The 11,856-nt window shown below is 43.0% G+C and overlaps 1 long non-coding RNA gene across 2 annotated transcripts in view; it reads right to left on the reverse strand.

Annotated features, from left to right (window-relative positions):
• The window catches only part of LOC149972870 (uncharacterized), an 89,186-nt gene that overhangs the window by 22,310 nt on the left and 55,020 nt on the right, over window positions 1-11,856 (reverse strand). Inside the window, exon 3 of one of the 2 annotated variants that reach the window (XR_016490675.1) lies at window positions 11,327-11,573. This is a non-coding gene — a long non-coding RNA (uncharacterized LOC149972870). Of the gene's footprint in view, window positions 1-7,268; window positions 11,574-11,856 lie in introns of those variants that run through there. The other variant, XR_016490674.1, reaches the window with a different exon arrangement.

Here is an 11,856-nt window from a genome sequence, read left to right on the forward strand (position 1 = left end):
TGTCTGTGAGTGCCCCAGAACTGATGCTACAGGCGAAACCAAGATGAAACTTCAACAGGAAGTGAGCAAAATTTTTGAGGCGCTGTTTTCCATTGTCTCCTTATATGGCTGTGAGTGCGCAAGGAATGAGCCTACACTTTCTGTTGTTTCCCCAAGGTGTTTGCAGCATTGTAACGTATTTGTAGGCATATCATTGGAAGATTGACCATAAGAGACTACATTTACCAGGTGTCCGCCTGGTGTCCTGCGTCGAAATTGGTGCGCAATCTCCAGCTGCAAGCATTCTTCCATGTGATTCAGACGTGAAACCAGACTTAAACTAATGATATATCATCGAAGAGATATGTGAAAAACACCTTGAGGATTGATTCTAAACAACGTTTGCCATGTTTCAGTCGATATTATGGAGTTAATTTTGGAAAAAAGTTAGGCGTTTTGATGACTGAATTTTCATTTTTTTTTCGGTTTTGAACAAAACGGAGCGATTTCTCCTACACAAAGAATCTTTTTGGAAAAACTGAACATTTGCTATCTAACTGAGAGTCTCCTCATTGATAACATCTGAAGTTCTTCAAAAGTAAATTATTTTATTTGAATGCTTTTCTTGTTTTTGTGAAAATGTTGCCCGCTGAATGCTACGCTAAATGCTACGCTAGCTATCAATACTGTTACACAAATGCTTGTTTTGCTATGGTTGAAAAGCATATTTTGAAAATCTGAGATGACAGTGTTGTTATCAAAAGGCTAAGCTTGAGAGCTAGCATATTTATTTCATTTCATTTGCGATTTTCATGAATAGCTAACGTTGCGTTATGGTAATGAGCTTGAGGCTGTATTCACGATCCCGGATCCGGGATGGCTAGTATCAAGAGGTGTTGTACAGCAAGCTTGGGCCCAACTAGTTAAGCAGTATGTTAAGTGGGGGAGTATCATACATTTGAAATACAGTAGTCAAACAATTTCGTATAAATCGGAAATTAGCTAGCTTGAATTTGGTTATTTGAATGACCTTTTTCACATGTTTTTTAAAAGAGAGGTTGGAATCATGATGCCAAGGTACTTAAAATCAGATGCCACCTGGAGCTTTTCCCCTGACACATAGACATCTAGCTCAGTAGCATCTGTCGCCCTCTTTGTGAAGAGGGATGCAAACACGAGTCACTGAGCCACTTTGTAACCTGGACCATTACAGTAGTGAGTTCTTGTTCTTGTTGTTTGCTCTTTGCATGCACATATATCACTGTATCATCTGCATACATTTGAACTTCAGACCCAGTACAGACAGAAGGCAGATCATTAATGTACAGGCTGAACAGGAGGGGCCCCAGTATTGACCCTTGGGGCACGCCCACATCATAGCTAAGAGTGGGCGACAGCTCATTGCTCACTCTGACACACTGAGTTCTGCCTTCAAGGTATGATTTCATCCATCTCAAGGCATCAGGGGAAAAGTTGAACTTAGACAATTTTGTGATGAGAATCTCATGGTTAACAGTATCAAAAGCCTTCCTTAGGTCCAGAAACACAGCCGCAACAACGCTCCCTATGTCCATTTTGAACTTCACATTTTCCAGAAGAAAGCAGTTGGCCGTTTCTGTGGAGTGTTTCGCTCTGTAGCCAAACTGCATGGAGTGTAATGTGAAGGGGCTGTTGTTGAGGTGGGCAATCAGTTGTTCTGCTACACACTTTTCAACAACCTTTGACACCACAGGTAGTATACTAATGGGCCTGTAGTTACTCACGTCAGCAGGATCGCCTGATTTAAAGATGACCGTTATTATGGCCGACTTCCATACACTTGGAAACACCCCGAGACCAATAGATGTGTTGGTGACCTTAGTAATGGGGCCAATGAGTGACTCTTTGTAGTTTTTAAGAAAGGTAGAGTCCAGCCCAAACACATCTTTGGCTCTAGAGTTCTTTAGTGAGCTAATCACCTTGTTCATCTTTGACTCAGAAACCTCCCTTATGATGAAGACAGGTTGAGCATCATTTACTAGCACTGAGCCCCTGAAACCAGTGGAGGGGTTCTGTGTCAGTACCCAGTTAGCCGAGTCAATAAAGAGTCAATAAAGTAGGAATTGAAGGCTATTGCTATTTCGAATGCATCCTGTGTTAGATTGTTATTCACCATGATTTCTAGTCTTTTTGCAGTGTTACTATGGTCTTTCACAGTTCACTTTTTTAGATTCTCCCAGATCAGTTTAGAATTTCCCTTTGTGTTAATTATTATGTGAATAAAATAGTTTACCTTGGCCTGTCAGATTTCTTTCATCACCTTATTTCACAACATGGTAAATCTACTTCTGTCATGCTCTAATTTGGATATTAGGGCTTTTTTTAGAGCATAATCTCGTTATTTCATGAATTTCCAGATTTCTCCATTTAGCCAAGGAAGAGTGGTCTTTTGGCCAGGTTTGGATTTGATTTTCTTTAGGAAGCCATTTATTGTAGTCTGGATTGTGGATAGAAAAACTTGACTATCAGCTTCCACGTCTGTATAGGACAAAAAATCATTCCAGTTAATTCCCTTAATTGCATTTTCAAAATAGCTTAATTCACTCTTAGGTTTTCTTAGTTGATCCGACTTTCTAACAGTAGAGAGGTTAAACCTTCTCTTAGACAGATTTCTGGATATAAGTTTCAGATTATGATCAGATAGCCCAGGAACCATATTGAATGATTTAGTCACTCTTTCTGGTTTATTACTGAACACCAAATCAATCTGTGGTTTAGAGCAACAAGTCACCCTGGTTGGCCCTTTAACTAGCTGTGTAAGGTCAAAGGTATTAGTGATCCGTTTGAGGGTTTTCCTACAAAACTTAAGATGACCTCTTTCCCAAAGTCACATTCCCTAAGCATGTTATTAAACTGATCAATACAGGCCAATACATTCAAGTTCATTATCACACGACCACTCAATTTGTTTACATCGGATATGTTCTTTAATGTAGATCATCAGACCCCCTCCTCTTCCTTCAATCCTGTCTCTCCTGAGAACATTGTAGCCAGGCACAATCACAGCAGCACATGGAGAGTTGTTATGGAGCCGTGTCTCTGAGAGGCAGAGGAAGTCAAGGTTGGAGTCTGTGAGTAGATGTTGAATTTGATCACTTTTTGGAATGACACTACGAATGTTCAAGTGCCCCCCTAGTAGTCCCTTGGGCTTAGTTCGTGGGTCCCAGATGACTCGAGAGTGATTGACACATTGAAAAAAGTTACATTTTCTGTGTTTTCTGACGGCTGGGTTTAGGCCGTTTTGTTTAGTTTTGATTAGGGGCAGTTCGGTAGCGTAATTAACAATCCCTCCCGCCTGCACTGGATGCGGAGAACTAATTAAAACAGCTTGCGTACCAGAAGCAGAGTCAGGGATCGCATATAGCAACTTGGGTATGTTTGAAGAGTCAAAATCTATCCTGGGAAAGACCTTCAAACAGGTCAACATTCACAAGGCCGCAGGGCCAGATGGATTACCAGGACCTGTACTCCGAGCATGCACTGACCAACTGGCAAGTGTCTTCACTGACATTTTCAACCTCTCCCTGTCTGAATCTGTAATACCAACATGTTTCAAGCAGACCACCATAGTCCCTGAGCCCAAGAACACTAAGGTAACCTGCCTAAATGACTACTGATCCATAGCACTCACGTCTGTAGCAATGAAATTCTTTGAAAGGCTGGTCATGGCTCACATCAACACAATCATCGCAGAAACCCTAGACCCACTCCAAGTTGAATACTGTACCAACAGATCCACAGATGATGCAATCTCTACCACACTCCACACTTTCCTTTCACACCTGGACAAAATAAACACCTACAGTATGTAAAAATGTTATTCATTGACTACAGATCAGCGTTCAACACCATAATTCCCTCAAAGCTCATCACTAAGCTAAGGACCCTGGGACTAAAGACCTCCCTCAGCAACTGGATCCTTGACTACCTGACAGGCCGACCCCAGGTGGTAAGGGTAGATAACAAAACATCCTTTTTTTTGGGGGGGGGGGGATATTTTCTTTAAACCGCATTGTTGGTTAAAGGCTTGTAAGTAAACTGTAAGGTCTAAACCTGTTTTATTCGGCACATGTGACACATACAATTTGATTTGACTTAGTCTGGAATATCCTGGAGTAGTTTATGGTAGTCTGGGGTATTCTGGGGTTGTATGTGGTAGTCTGGAGTTGTCTGGGGTAGTCTAGGGTAGTCTGGGGTAGACTAGGGTAGTCTGGGGTAGTCTGGAGTATTCTGTGGTACTCTGGAGTAGTCTGGGGTAGTCCAGTATAGTCTGGGGTAGTATATGGTAGTCTGGGGTGTTCTGGGGTACTCGGGGGTAGTCTGGAGTATTTTGGGGTATTCTGGGGTAGTCAGGGTAGTCTGGGTTATTCTGGGGTAGTCTAGGGTTCTCTGGGGTATTCTGGGGTATTCCGGGGTAGTCTAGGGTTCTCTGGGGTATGCTGGGGTTCTCTGGGGTAGTCTGGGGTATTCTGGGGTACTCTGGGGTAGTAAAATCAAATCAAATCTAATTTTATCAGTGACATTTGCCAAATACAACAGTGAGATGCTTACTTACGAGCCCCTAACCAACAATGCAGTTTTAAAAAATACAGATAAGAACAAGAGGTAAAAGTAACAAGTAAAGAGCAGCAGTGAAATAACAATACCGAGACTATATACAGGTGGGTACCGATACAGAGTCAATGTGCAGGGGCATCGGGTTATTTGAGGTAGTATGTACATGTAGGTAGAGTTATTATTAAAGTGACCATGCATAGGTGACAACAGAGAGTAGCAGTAGTGGAAAATGGCGCGGATAGAGATGGTCGCCTCGCTTCAGGTCCTTAGAAACTATGCAGTTATTTGTTTTTTTTATGTGTTATTTCTTACATTATTAGACCATAAAATATCAAGTGTTATTACATACAGCCGGGAAGAACTATTGGATATAAAAGTGATGTCAACTTACCATCATTATGACCAGGAATATGTATTTTCCGAAACAGATCCTTTGTTCGGACCTCCACCCTGGACATGCAATCTTATCACAGAGGCCGACCCAAAACAACGTGGTCGCCGCAGGAGAGGCAGACGGAGTGGCCTACTGGTCAGACTCAGAAGGCGAGCACACCATCCATCACTCCTGAGCATATTACTCGCCAATGTCCAATCTCTAGATAACAAGGTGGACGAAATTAGAGCATGAGTTGCCTTCCAGAGAGACGTCAGAGATTGTAACATTCTCTGTTTCACAGAAACATGGCTCACTCAGGATATGTTGTCAGAGTCGGTACAGCCACCCGGTTTCTTCACGCATCGCGCCGACAGAAACAAACAATGCCTTATGATTAACGACTCATGGTGTAATCACAACAATATACAGGAACTTTTTTCTCCTGACCTAAAATTACTTACAATCAAATGCCGAACGTCCTGCACGGTGTTGGGCTGTAAGCACAACCCCCACCTGTGAACGTCAGGCCCTCATACCACCCTCATGGAGTCTGTTTCTGACATGCACATTTATGCAGACACATGCACATTTGTGGCCTGCTGGAGGTCATTTTGCAGGGCTCTGGCAGTGCTCCTCCTGATCCTCCTTGCACAAAGGCGGAGGTAGCGGTCCTGCTGCTGGGTTGTTGCCCTCCTACGGCCTCCTTCATGCCTCCTGATGTACTGGCCTGTCTCCTGGTAGCACCTCCATGCTCTGGACACTACGCTGACAGACACAGCAAACCTTCTTGCCACAGCTTGCATTGATGTTCCATCCTGGATGAGCTGCACTACCTGAGCCACTTGTGTGGGTTGTAGACTCCGTCTCATGCTACTACAAGAGTGAAAGCACCACCAGCATTCAAAAGTGACCAAAACATCAGCCAGGAAGCACAGGAACTGAGAAGTGGTCTGTGGTCACCACCTGCAGAACCACTCCTTTATTGGGGGTGTCTTGCTAATTGCCTATAATTTCCACCTGCTGTCTATTCCATTTGCACAACAGCATGTGAAATTTATGGTCAGTCAGTGTTGCTTCCTAAGTGGACAGTTTGATTTCACAGAAGTGTGATTGACTTGGAGTTACATTGTGTTGTTTAAGTGTTCCCTTTATTTTCTTGAGCAGTATATTTGTGTTTCTCCTGTTCTTTGGGTTGTTGAACAGAGAGCCTATATATTTGTGTTTCTCCTGTTCTTTAGGTTGTTGAACAGAGAGCCTATATATTTGTGTTTCTCCTGTTCTTTAGGTTGTTGAACAGAGAGCCTATATATTTGTGTTTCTCCTGTTCTTTAGGTAGTCCTGTTTGGGTTTGCTCCATCCACTCCTTGGTGTATTTTCTTTATTTTAGTTTGTCTGATATCAGGTCCAGTGGGGATCCAACTGGAGTTGCTTGGACAGCACTCAGTGGGGGCCCTTTGGTTGCATTTCAGAACCCATGTTAAACCCCCCACCTGTTTCGTTTTGGTTGTCAGTGGCTCATTTGCTAGTTCCTTATTTATTTTGAGCATAAATGTTTGTTTTCTTATTGGGGAACAAATCTATCAAACAATACATGTTGTCACATGTGTTGGACACAGGGTAGGCATTGTGCGCTCCCACAGTATACTGCTAAGGAGTTGGAGATGTTATGCTTTCCCTGGTTTCTAATCATCTTTGGCAGCAAGTCCACTTCCTGTCCAGAAACGAAATGTCAGTCAACCAACAGAGAGCAGGAAGAGTGGCAGAGGAGATCTGGGTGCTGATGATCAGTGATCGGAGAATAGAAATACACACACACAAAAAACAGACTTTGCACAGTCGTGGGCATAGATACTATGCACATTTTTCCGTAGTAAATACAGAATTACAAAGAGAACAGGCAATAAACATGTGTACACAAACGAATGTACCACTGCTGCACGCTCGCTGGCTCTCATCTTGACATCAGGCTGGAACACATCAAAAAACAAGGATGGGAGAGGACAGACCTTTCCCACGTTACAAGCACTACAGGGCAATTTAGAAAGAAATCCCTGCAGAAAGACGCCAGCTCCGTGTGAGTCCAACTGTTTTGTAAACAATACAAACGAAAGGACAGCATATAAGTGATATGTGGCCTCAACCACACACAGACTGCTAGGTTGTTCACACTCTGAAACGACTTAGCTCAGATAGCAGAGTCAGCGAGGTGAAACCTTAACAATCCCTCACCATGACCATATGTGACATGGTAAAGTAATGTTATGTGTTTAACTCGTATCTCCTGCTTTGTCTCTGTGTAATAACTGTAAAAAAAATCATTATTCATCTGAATTTAATACAATTTACAACCACTATTTCCTTTCATGTTATTTGATTTGTAATGATCTTTCCATCACCCAGTTGCAGCAGAAGATCATCTAGATATTAGGCTTGTGAACTTTCAGATCACAAAGTTAAAAAAGGATATATTACATTAACAATAACAAAATAGTGTGGGAGACAGTGTACACAGTCGCCACCCAGTCCCATAGGTTTGACTTATTATCCCTTCAGGCTTTCCACATCAAAGCGAAAAGTCAGGGCCCTGTCGAAGAGTACTTGGAACAACGTGACGTCTGATGATGAATTCTTAAGAAAAATCAAACTCTTCCCCCGAGGCACAGCTTTTATTTTTTTTCTTTGTCTTTTTTCAGAGGCGTTCCAGTGTTCTTTCCGCTGTGGAACAAGGGTCCGTAATTTGGCTCAAATAATGTTTAAATAATCAAGAGGCTGCGAAGATTTGAACTAATTTCACAAGGAAGGCACCAGATGTTTTGGTCTCTCTCTCATTGATTGTACAGTTGTACATCTCCTCTGGGGAAGGAAGGAGTGAGTTTACGGTCATTTGACTTGTATCTCAGTCTATATATGTCTACCTGTACCTGTTATCTCTTGGGGAAACCTGAAGGTGACAACAGAAAGGCCTGTAAGAAAAATATAGTCTATATCAATGGTGGATGAGTTGAAATAAACATTTACTGATGGTGTTAAAACAGGTTTTCTGGACATAACAGAAGGTTTATCACTGGGATCGATTCATGGTCCGGTTCTTTTCACTATTTACATGAACAATATTAGTTTATCTGTACACAATTATAACTTTAACTTGTATGCGGACGACTCTGTGATGTATGCTATTGCTTCCACAGCTGACGCATTTCTGTCAGAGCTGCAATTTGCTTTGTTGAACTGAAATTGGTACTTAATGCAGGTAAAAACCAAGTACACTACATGACCAAAAGTATGTGGACACCTGCTCGTCGAACATCTCATTCCAAAATCATGCACATTAATATGGAGTTGGTCCCCCCTTTGCTGCTATAACAGCCTCCACTCTTGTGGGAAAGCTTTCCACTAGATGTTGGAACATTGCTACAGGGACTTGCTTCCATTCAGCCACAAGAGCATTAGTGAGGTAGGGCACTGAAGTTGGGCGATTAGTCCTGGCTCGCAGTCGGCGTTTCAATTCATCCCAAATGTGTGTGATGGGGTTTACGTCAGGGCTCTGTGCAGGCCAGTCAAGTTCTTCCACACCGATCTCGACAAACCATTTCTGTATGGACCTCGCTTTGTGCACGGGGGCATTGTCATGCTGAAACAGGGAAGGGCCTTCACCAAACTGTTGCCACAAAGTTGGAAACACAGAATAGTCTAGAATGGCATTGTATGCTGTAGCGTTAAGATTTATCTTCACTGGAACTAAGGAGCCTGAAACATGAAAAACAGCCCCAGACCATTATTCAACATCCACCAACTTTACAGTTTGCACTATGCATTCAGGCAGGTAGCGTTTTCCTGGCATCCACCAAGATTAATCAAGATTAATCCGCCGGATTGCCAGATGGCGAAGGTCTATATTCATCACTCCAGAGAACGCGTTTCCACTGCTCCAGAGTCCAATGGTGGCGAGCTTTACGCCACTCCTGCCGATGCTTGGCATTGCGCATGTTGATCTTAGGCTTGTGTGCGGCTGTTCAGACACGGAAACCCATTTCATGAAGCTCCCAACGAACAGTTATTGTGCTGACGTTGCTTCCAGAGGCAATTTGGAACTCGGTAGTGAGTGTTGCAACCGAGGACAGATGCTTTTTAAGCGCTATGTGCTTCAGCACTTGTTCCCGTTCTGTGAGCTTGTGTGGCCTACCACTTTGTGGCTGAGTCGTTGTTACTCCTAGATGTTTTCACTTCACAGTAACAGCACTCATAGCTGACCGGGGTAGCCCTAGCAGGGCAGAAATTTGACGACCTGACTTCTTGGAAAGGTGGCATCCTATGACGGTGACACATTGGAAGTCACTGAGCTCTTCGGTAAGGCCATTCCACTGCCAATGCTTGGCTATGGAGATTGCATGGCTGTGTGCTCGATTTTCTAAACCTGTCAGAAACGTGTTTGGCTGAAATAGTCAAATCCACTTATTTGAAGGGTGTCCACATACTTTTGTATATATAATGCTTGTTATTTTCCAAATTGTATTACGTTACAGCTTTATTCTAAAATTGATTCAGTTGTTTTATCAATTACACACAAGACCCCATAATGACAAATCAAAAACAGGTTTTTATACATTTTTGCAAATGTCTATATATACAAAAACTGGAAATATCACATTTACATAAGTATTCAGACCCTTTACTCAGTACTTTGTTAAAGCCCCTTTGGCAGCGATCACAGCCTCGAGTCTTCTTGGGTATGATGCTACAAGATTGTCACACCTGTATAAGTTTTTTTCCCCTCGTTCTTCTTTGCAGATCCACTCAAGCTCTGTCAGGTTGAATGGGGAGCATCGCTGCACAGCTATTTTCAGGTCTCCCCAGAGATGTTTGATCATGTTCAAGTCCAGGCTTTGGCTGGGACACTCAAGGACATTCAGAGACTTGTCCCGAAGCCACTGCTGCGTTGTCTTGGCTGTGTGCTTAGGGTCATTGTTCTGTTGGAAAGTGAACCTTTACCCCAGTCTGAGGTCCTGAGCACTCTGGAGCAGGTTTCCATGCTTCACCGTAGGGATGGTGCCAGTTTTCCTCCAGACGTGACGCTTGGCATTCAGGCCAAAGAGTTCAATCTTGGTTTCATCAGACCAGAGACTCTTGTTTCTCATGGTCTGAGAGTCATTTTGGCACCTTTTGCCAGACTCAAAGTAAGCTGTCATGCGGAGTGGCATCCGTCCCTTCACTTTACCATAAAGGCCTGATTGGTGGCGTGCTGCAGAGAAGCTTGTGCTTCTGGAAGCTTCTCCCATCTCCACAGAGGAACTCTGGATCTCTGTCAGAGTGACCATCTGGTTCTTGATCACCTCCTTGACCAATACCCTTCTCCCCCGATTGCTCAATTTGGTCGGGCGGCCAGCTCCAGGAACAGTCTTGGTTGTTCCAAACTTCTTTCATTTAAGAATGATGGAGGCCACTGTGTTCTTGGGGACCTTCAATGCTGCAGAATGTTTTTGGTACCCTTCCCCAGATCTGTGCCTCGACACAATCCTGTCTCAGAGCTCTGCGGACAATTCCTTCAACCTCATGGCTTGGTTTTTGCTCTGACGTGCACTGTCAACTGTAGGACCTTATATAGACAGGTGTGTGCCTTTCCAAATCATGTCCAATCAATTGAATTTACCACAGGGGGACTCCAATCACGTTGTAGAAACATCTCAAGGATGATCAAAGGAAACAGGATGCACCTGAACTCAATTTCGATTCACATAGCAAAGGGTCTGAATACTTATGTAAATAAGGTTTTAATGTTTTAATGTTTAACAAATTAGCAAAAAAAATTTAAACCTGTTTTCACTTTGTCATTATGGGGTATTGTGAGTAAATTGTTGATGATTTTTTGTATTTAATCCATTTTAGAGTAAGGCGGTAATGTAACAAAATGTGGAAAGGTCAAGGGGGTCTGAATAGTTTCCGAATGCCCTGTAGATGGGTATCTGGATGGACGAAAAGCTATCTTTCAAAAATCATGTTGATGAGTTAATTAAGAAACTAACTCTAAAAATAGGAACTTAGGCTGGCCTTTCCTTGAAGTCTCGTAGATTGCACTCTTTTTTGTATAATGCTCTCTTCCGCCATTCCTTAACTTATTGTTTACCTTCAGACGTATAAGTCAACAGACAAGGATTCAGGGATGGCTAACCCTGGAGATTCTTTCATAAATAAATAATAGATAAATCTGCTTAAAAACAATTGCGTCCCTCATGTCGAATGATCTCCAAATGTCCTTAAAGTTGGTGAAGTTGGTGCCTCTAGGGCAATTCAGGTCAAATCAAATCAAATGTATTTATATAGCCCTTCTTTACATCAGCTGATATCTCAAAATGCTGTACAGAAACAACAGGTCATCACCTCAGGAGTAAATGTCAGTTGGCTTTTCATAGCCGATCATTAAGAGTATCTCTACCGCTCCTGCTGTCTCTAGAGAGTTGAAAACAGCAGGTCTGGGACCGGTAGCACGTCCGGTGAACAGGTCAGGGTTCCATAGCTGCAGGCAGAACAGTTGAAACTGGAGCAGCAGCACGGCCAGGTGGACTGGGGACAGCAAGGAGTCATCAGGCCAGATAGCCCTGAGGCATGGTCCTAGGGCTCAGGTCCTCTGAGAGAGAGAGAGAAAGAAAGAAAGAAAGAAAGAAAGAAAGAAAGAAAGAAAGAAAGAAAGAAAGAAAAAGAAAGAAAGAAAGAAAGAAAGAGAGAGAGAAAGAGAGAGAGAGTTAGAGAGAGCACTTAAATTCACACAGGACACCGGATAAGAAAGGAGAAATTCTCCAGATATAACAGACGGGCCCTAGCCCACCGACACATAAACTACTGCAGCATAAATACTGGAGGCTGAGACAGGAGTGGTCGGGAGACACTGTGGCCCCGTCCGACGATACCCC

Source organism: Oncorhynchus mykiss, chromosome 22, assembly GCF_057628025.1.
Source record: "Oncorhynchus mykiss isolate SJ-2025 chromosome 22, ASM5762802v1, whole genome shotgun sequence".
Classification (NCBI taxonomy): domain Eukaryota; kingdom Metazoa; phylum Chordata; class Actinopteri; order Salmoniformes; family Salmonidae; genus Oncorhynchus; species Oncorhynchus mykiss.